At 32.8% G+C, this 8,558-nt stretch overlaps 1 non-coding gene across 8 annotated transcripts; it reads right to left on the bottom strand.

Moving 5' to 3' along the window:
- Nucleotides 1-570: 570 nt before the first annotated feature.
- Nucleotides 571-8,558, bottom strand: LOC112777985 (uncharacterized). 8 transcript variants are annotated; one of them, XR_011877779.1, is made up of 8 exons: nucleotides 8,459-8,558; nucleotides 7,880-7,960; nucleotides 5,483-5,827; nucleotides 5,189-5,359; nucleotides 3,954-4,035; nucleotides 3,251-3,335; nucleotides 3,093-3,176; nucleotides 571-1,234 (listed from the first exon to the last, which is right to left on the bottom strand). It is a non-coding gene; the product is annotated as an uncharacterized protein (transcript). The 8 variants fall into 8 exon arrangements; XR_011877780.1 differs by having other exon boundaries at nucleotides 3,954-4,030; XR_011877781.1 differs by having other exon boundaries at nucleotides 7,880-7,955; nucleotides 8,459-8,543.

The raw sequence follows: 8,558 nt of genomic DNA, 5'->3' as shown, positions 1-8,558 counted from the left end.
ATAACTCAGCAATTTAAGTTGTAGTGTGACCTTTGAATTGAATAGGCAAGCGACACATTGTGTAAATTTTTTTTAAATATAAAATGAGTACATGTTTCAGTATGTGTATACACTTATTTTTAGTCAAATTCGCATGTATGATGCAATTTATTGCTGAAGAAAGTTGTTTTATGTTGTGATAATATTGCAACATGAGTCACTTAGTTTAAGTCATTTACTCGAAAGGGATGAAAAGAGATTTAAGCATAAATGGGTTGGGTATGTGTCATTCTTCTCAATTGTAACTTAGTATATATTCTTTTAAAATTTGAAGGTATTCTCAATTTATCTACTATTCATGCTTTGGCATTTAACTGTTTTGCTTTCCCTTTCTTACTCAGTACTATGTTCAATTAATTGGGTTATAGATCGTAATAAGACCAAGTGTTTTCTCCATATTAGGAGACCTAAAGTTAGAATGAATTAAAGACCTGTTGCTGAAGATTCTGCAAAAGTTAGTTGTGATAGCTGAAATAGTTAATCTAGTTTAGTTAAATCATTTCTGAGAAGTTAGTTAGATGGCCATGGGAGTTATGACACCAAAAATACAGACCATGGGAGTTAGGATACCAAAAATATTGTACTAAGCCAACAAAACTTACTCGATACAGACCAAAATAAAGGCAATACCACACTACTAAAAATATTGTACTAAGCCAACAAAACCTATTCAATACAGACCAAGATAAAGACAATACCAAAATATACAGCCAAATGTATACCAAATATAAGTTTGTACGTTAAATCATGTAAAATATAACCATCTCAAAATAAGCTATCCCTATAGTGAAAAACTTAATACCTTAAGCCAAATCTATATAACAAGTGTCGATCAACAGTCAACTTCAGATAATGGAACGCACAAGGATAATTTTCTGTGAATCTGACAAACCCCAGAAGTGTGCATACACATTCGGACTCTCAGCAAACTTCAAAATTGCCTTCACCACCTCTTCATCATCGAACCCAAGCTGTGTAAGTTTCTCACCGACCTTAAACTTCTCGTTCACACCAACAATGGCATCAGCACGTAGTTGGGCATTCTTCCTTTGGTTAGCGGAAGATTGCTGGATATGATCAGCCATCCTCTCTAAAACATCAGCTTGCTTTCTCTTCCTCCTATATCGCTTTGTGCTTCCTCCACTTGCACCAGCTTCAGAATGTGAGGCTTGTCCTTGCACTGCTGGCCCTCCATCTTATAAACATCACCATTTCTTGTTAGTGTAATTAAAAGGGTACCAAATACTTATATGATAATATCGGTTTTCCTCTCTCGTTTCATATACTGAAAGTGACTTTTTCAGATACTTTAAGCACATCAAACTCTACCAAAAGGCAAAAAAGAAGGAGAAAAAAGAGGAGATGAGAAGTACATAAACAATTTGGGTTTAAATTGAGAAGAACATGAAGCACATAAACAATTTGGGTTCTTTAACTCTATTTGCAATGGGGTTTTAGTATCTTCGTTTAATTCCTTTTCCCACTTTAAAGCATTTGATCCTGTGCGCAAATTACTATATCCCATTTCATTTTCTAGCATTTTCATATATTTTAAATTCCTAATCATGTCATAAAATAATCTTACTGTTTAAAATGATAAATTTGTTTCCACTATTTTAAGAGAAAAAGAGATAGATTAATCATTTCAATGTAAAATTCGTACATATATGAAAGAGGATTAATATACACTCTTTTCCAAATAATGAAAAAACTAGTTTATTTGTTAAGAATATATTCAAATTTTGTGAGACTATGATTCTCCTACTGTTTATATGATTAGAAACTTCAATTGCCATATAGCAAATATTACTCATGAATTGGGAATCTTGGTTTATATGTTAATTGTTAAAAGGTAAAATACCAAACTTGCATTGCTAGATGCAAAATCCTTCTTCTTACTCTGCCTTCATAGCAAATTCTGTTCTCAAGTATACATGTGTCCACACTTGCATGATTAAAGCATATATTAACTAGTACATATTCCTACTTGGGGAGAATTACAATTTACTACCTTATACACACTTCTAGATTAGCAAATAACATTTTATCTTTACGTCTTAGTAGTAAACACTCGCATAAAAGATTTTAAAGAAATAGTAAATATACATTTTTCCCCTTGCTTTAAAAATAAGCTTGTTGTAAAAGAACATTTTCCTATTTTTAGGTGACTGTATCCAGAGTTACACATTCAAAATAAACACTGCAAATCTTATGTCTAGGATATGTACTGATTCCCAATAAAATTCAAAATACTGATTTCCCCTCTTCTTTAAACCTGATTAAGCACTCTATCAAGTACAACTTATGTTTTATAAAAATATATATACATGAATTTAGTTAGCCATTTTTACATAAAAAAGCAGCAATTGCTTTATCAGACTATGATTCGCAAACTATGAGAAGCCTTAATAAGGTCTAGAAACGAATCAGCTTTATGCATGAAAATTTTCACAAGTGCAGTGTAATAGAATAAACCAAGGTAACTAATAACAGTTTGCTTGCAAGTTTGTACTACATATTCAATCATACATTACTCTTCCAATTGAGTTAGGCTAATGAGAGCTTTGTGTAGACATGGAACAATAGTAGTCGCAGACATGAAAAAATTGGAAAAAAAAGTATAATCCAGAATGAAATCAATAAATAGATGTAGTTAGGCTAATGAATTGAGTAATGATCCAATTAGTGACACATAAAAGGAAGTAAACATCATAAACTCATTAAGTATAAAGCTGAAATAAATGGATTATGTTAGGTCACGAACAAATTCACAACAGGGCAAAGAATTTCTTTAACTTCAATGCTACTACTTCACACCATTAACAAAAATAATTACAAACCAAGCAAAGAGGTTCTGAGTACAAATACACCTTTCAAATACAAACAAATTTGATTTAAGCATTACAAAAATAATGGTTAAATCCACAGATCAAATTGATTATCACAAGAAGAGAAAAGTCCCAATGCTAGGTAACGAACAAATCCAAAGATTAGGGCACGACGGAAAAGATGAAAGGAATCAGTAAATTAAACAACATTTGTATAAAACTAACCTGGTTCAGAGCAGTTCGAACGAGGAATTGATGGTTGAGGTGGACAGCAATCGGAGAGAGGCGGCAGCTTCGTTCTTCGATTTTCTTGTGAAGGAGAAAAGGAGGAGATGAGAAGATGGAGGCTACGAAGATGAACTCGCAAGCGGCAAATCACTTACCTAGCGGTGGCGAGGCCAGTGGCGACACGGTGGCTGTTTTTGAAGAAGAATGAGAAGATCAATCACTAGGGTTGATCAAGAAGCCCTGGTTTACATAAGGGTAATTTTGAAATTATAAAATTAGAATGGGGTAATTTAGGTACAAATTATAATTAAAATTTCTGTTCCCGTCTTTAAATTTTTCTGTCTCTAGTGTCCCTACTTTTTGGAAGTATTGAAATACTGAAATTTTGAAGACAGAGACAAAAATTTAAGTAACAGTCTCTAGCTCAACAAACATAATACTGAGTCTCTATCTTTCAGTCTCAGTTCTAATCTCTGCAAACAAACGCTACCATAGAGACAGAAGAGCCCAAAGACAGACGACAAAAGGAACACAACTCAAATCCACATTAACAAAAAAATGTAGATAATTAATCTGCAATAAGTATAAATAAGTAGCCATAATACAATTGTTAAGTTATAAAAGAACCAGCAACGATCAACTAAATAAATAACCAAAACAACGTCAAAATCATTTTGTCAATAAACTAAAACTAACATGTAAATCTAGTAGTAGGTATCAAAGTCTGAAATATCATTCAATTAGATCGACATTAATACTAAGATAAACCACATGCTATTCAAAGAAACAAAATACATAATAACTAAATAACACATTTTTCAAACAAGATATGAAATATTTAAAAATAAAAGTTCTCACCTTTAATCAAAGAAATCACAGTTGTTTGGATGATCAATTATTGCCAACTATTTCCATCATGAAAAAGCTTCCGCAACCTAATCTATGCACCAAATTAAAAGACAAATCCAATTAGCCAATTTCTAAAAACAAAATGAACATTCTAACCTATCATCAACGTCGGGCTTAATAGAACAAAAACACTAAAGGAAACGAGCTCTCCACGTATTATACATGAATAAAAGGTATGACTTTATTGAATAAAACGAGCTCTCCTATCTTCATCCTCGTCGAAATCCTCTATCTCATCCTCCTCATCGTCGTCCTCATCCTCGTTCTTATCGTCCGATTCATCCACTAGATACCCATCAGTCTCTTGTTCAGGTGTGTTATCGTTTTCTTCAATAAGACCCATTGAAACACGATTAGAATTTTGACTATTAAGCATCCCCACGACTACCGTCATTCCTACTAGAGTCAACAGATACAAACCCTCAAAAAGCACCGGACGAAGTGCGACACGAATGCCTTGCATCCAATGAATATCCACCTGCCATAAAGTAATCAGGCTGCTGAGCATATTGTGATTGTCCTGCATCTGCAGCCATGAATCCAAGCAACTGGCTAAAAGAACCTCCTCCTGGATCAAACTGTGGCATACCCCAATGCTACTGATGTATTGGGTACGATTGGATAAACTGTGTTTGAGATACATACATATTGGCTTGAGGACATAGGTTGTTCCTGTGAAAGTGGATTCGGAAGTGGAGGGGATGGTGGAGGTGACTGTGGCTCCTGCTCTTGATTGTCAACATCCATATCCTAATTACCCTCATCATTCTCTTAAACAACAAGGCTAGACAAATTCAAACGGTCCCCAAATTTTGCCCGATACCAGTCCTTGTAAGTATCCAAGGTACCCTGTGAAGGCACGGAAAGCTCAGAACGTGATTATACCTATTTATCCACTGCATCACCTAGAATGAATGAGTCGGGGCCGTGATCCAGTTAAGATTCTTAGGACCAATGACGACTTCTCCGTGTGCCTTGTCTAGATTCTGTTCTTGATGAGGAACTACCTGAAAACACACATGACCTTCCTGAAGATCATCTAAGGCCTTCCTAAAGTGAGCAAGCGTAAGATATCTATAGCGACGGTCTCTACGCTCCCAATTACGCCACCTAACATGACTTATTTCATTAACACAATTGAATTCTAAATAATAAGATACGGGTTGACTGTAAGATAATATTACCTGTTTGCAAGCGGAAAACTGCGGGATTCCCTAGGAAGCGGCGCTAGATATGGCAGGCGGATCCAAGCCCAACCAAATAGAAATGTTAGCAGACCATCGATCTCTTTACAATCATAACGAGATGCCTTACATAACGCCTTGTATAGATGTACCAAGCATGCCAATCTCCAACTGTACTGTCCAATACTCCCAAAATTACAAAGCAGTGGTAGATACTTACAATGCACACCTGCGTCAGACTTGTCCCCAAACAAGATCGTTCCAATCAACAACATAATGTGGCACTTCACGTACCTCTACATGCCGACTTACTAGGTGCCACTCCAAACTGGTGTAAACACTCCGCCTCCAAGGCTTCAAAACTACTCATTGTCATCCCTGTGACTAGAAGACCGTCCGTTGGAAGACCAAGAATTATTGCCACATCTTCAAGCGTCACAGCACATTCACCAATCAAAAGGTGAAAGGTATGTGTATCTGGATGCCACCTTTCGATTAGAGCATTCACCAGTGCTTTCTGACATTGGACTACTCCAATCTGAGATGCATGATAAAAAACAATTTTTGTAAGTGCCCCTCCACCCTTTCATTGTATCGATCCGGTGGAACTGAGTAATCACATGTCAACATCCTTAAATTCTACAAAAACAAAACAAATTATTATTAGTCAACTCGTTAATCTGTTTCCTAATTATAACATATACTAGTAACTATGTACTAACCCACCAATTTATTAAGTCTCATTAATAAAAGATCTTTTACAGTAACTCAACAACATATTGATTGAAACCACACAATTATCATAAATTATTTTAACAAAACCAATTAAAACAAATCCTTTTAACTTCTAAATTAACTTACTAATCCTAAAAATTATTCATAACTATTAACACTAACAACTAATACATAATTCCAATTCTTATTAAACTAAGAACGCTCCTATTTAATTAACAATTCTAGCTTAGTTGTCTATTAATTCACGGTAACACAAAAAAATATTATAATATCTAAAATTATAATCTCTAAAATTAATTATAAAATTCAATTAACTTCTTACTATTTTTACATATAATTCTAAATTTTAAAAAAAATCATTATTCTGTTTAAATTCTTAAATTCAATTTCTAACAATAATAATAATAATTAACTTCCTAACAATAATGATTATAATTATAAAAAACTAGAAAAATTAAAAAAAAATAACATAATCATTTACATTCTTAAGTTTAATTTCTAACAACAATAATAACAATTAACTTCCTAACAATAATAATTATAATTATAAAAAACAAAAAAATTTCCAAAAAAAGAAAATATAATCTAGTAAAAATAATAATAATCATTTACATTCCTAAATTCAATTCTAACAACAATAATAATAATTAACTTCTTAACTATGATAATTATAATTATAACAAACTAAAAAAATTCCAAAAAAAAGATAACATAATCAGATAAAAATAATAACAACCATTTACACTCCTAAACTCAATTCTAACAACAATTAAAAAAATAATTAACTTCCTAATAATAGCAATTATAATTAAAAAATTCCAAAAAAAATATAATGTAATCTCGCCTAAACCAATAATAAACATTCTAAGTTCTCACAACAATAATAATAATAAACTTCCCAATAATAATAATTTTAATTATAAAATATTAAAAAAATTTTAAAAAACTTACATATTTTAAATGACTAAAATAATGTATGATATGAAGTTCAGGACGATCAACATCTCTACATTTTTTTTGGCATTTTGAACTTACTTTCATCATGCAAAGCAAGATCCAGAACGAGTAAGAAAGAAGAAAAAGCAGTGGTTCTTCTTTGGGGGAATGGAGTAAAAGTGAAAACAGATGTTGGGTATGAATTAATGTTGAAAAAAAGTGCACCTTTGGGGGAGTCACTTGCGGGCGACGGAGCCACTAACCGCATGGTCCGTTTCCCATATATAATTCGGACCGTCTGAAAAAGCTGACTCAAAATGCATGGTCCGATTTCTTCCTTACCTGACACCACATACAGGTAAAGCTCCCCCTCCTCTATAACCGAGTCCAACACAACTTTGCCCTCCATATAGAAATTAAAAAGCGGTAAGTTTCTGGCATTTCGATGCCACAAACATGTCCCGTATACCGAATCTGTACCGTGAATGAGTCACTAAAACAGAAAAATATTCTAAAAAACTTCTATCTAATGTAGAAAGTAAGTGTGTGTCGATTTTTTTGGTTCAGGTATTTAAAAAAAATCAAAAAGGGAGGACTGAGACAGGCAGATAGGAGAGAGGTAGAAAGAGGCCAAAGGTGACAGAAAAAAATGAATAAAATAAAGACAGAAGAGCCCAAAGACAGACGAAAAAAGAAACACAACTCAAATTCACATAGACTCAAATCCACATTGACCAAAAAATATAGATAATTAATCTGCAATAAGTATAAATAATTGGCGATAATACAATTATTAAGTTATAAAAGAACAAGCGACGTTCAACTAAATAAATGACCAAAACAACATCAAAATCATTTTGTCAATAAACTGAAACTAACATATAAATCTAATAGTAAGTATCAAAGTCTGAAACATCATTCAATTAGAATGACATTATACTAAGATAAACAACATGCTATTCAACTAAATAACACATTTTTCAAACAAGATATGAAATATTTAAAAATAAAAGTTCTCACCTTTAATCAAAGAAATCACAGTTGTTGGATGATCAATTATTGCCAACTATTTCCATCATGAAAAAGCTTCCGCAATCTAATCTATGCACCAAATTAAAAGACAAATCCAATTAGACAATTTCTAAAAATAAAAAGAACATTCTAACCTGTCATCAACGTCGGGCTTAATAGAACAAAAACACTACAGGAAACGAGCTCTCCACGTGTTATACATGAATAAAAAGGTATGACTTTATTGGATAAATCAATTAAATCCCAAAAATTATCATTAACGCTGTCAAATTTACTAAAAAAAAAATACAAAACTAACGCTAAATTTCATATTCTAGTTGATAACTTATATAGTATCAAATGCTTGAAGGCTACTACTACAAGGATGAGCAAGTTCTTTGACTTTTATAGTTATAAGTTATGACTTACACTTTTTATTTTTTTAACAACAACAGGAATATTCATCATACATAGTAAAATATATATATAGAGACACAATATCAATGGACTAAGAAACAGTAAGAGTCGAAGAGAAAGAAAGAAAAAGGTAGAATGAGACACTGGGACAGTACAAACCTCACAACTTACATGAAAGATATGGCAATGGATAATGGATGGGAGAACACAGAATGGCGCTGCAGATCTCACAAGAATGTCTTAGGGTTTGTTAAAGTCTTCATTAAGTTGC

The sequence above is a fragment of the Arachis hypogaea genome, chromosome 19, assembly GCF_003086295.3.
Source record: "Arachis hypogaea cultivar Tifrunner chromosome 19, arahy.Tifrunner.gnm2.J5K5, whole genome shotgun sequence".
Classification (NCBI taxonomy): Eukaryota; Viridiplantae; Streptophyta; class Magnoliopsida; order Fabales; family Fabaceae; genus Arachis; species Arachis hypogaea.
This window is presented reverse-complemented; position numbering and strand designations above follow the sequence as displayed.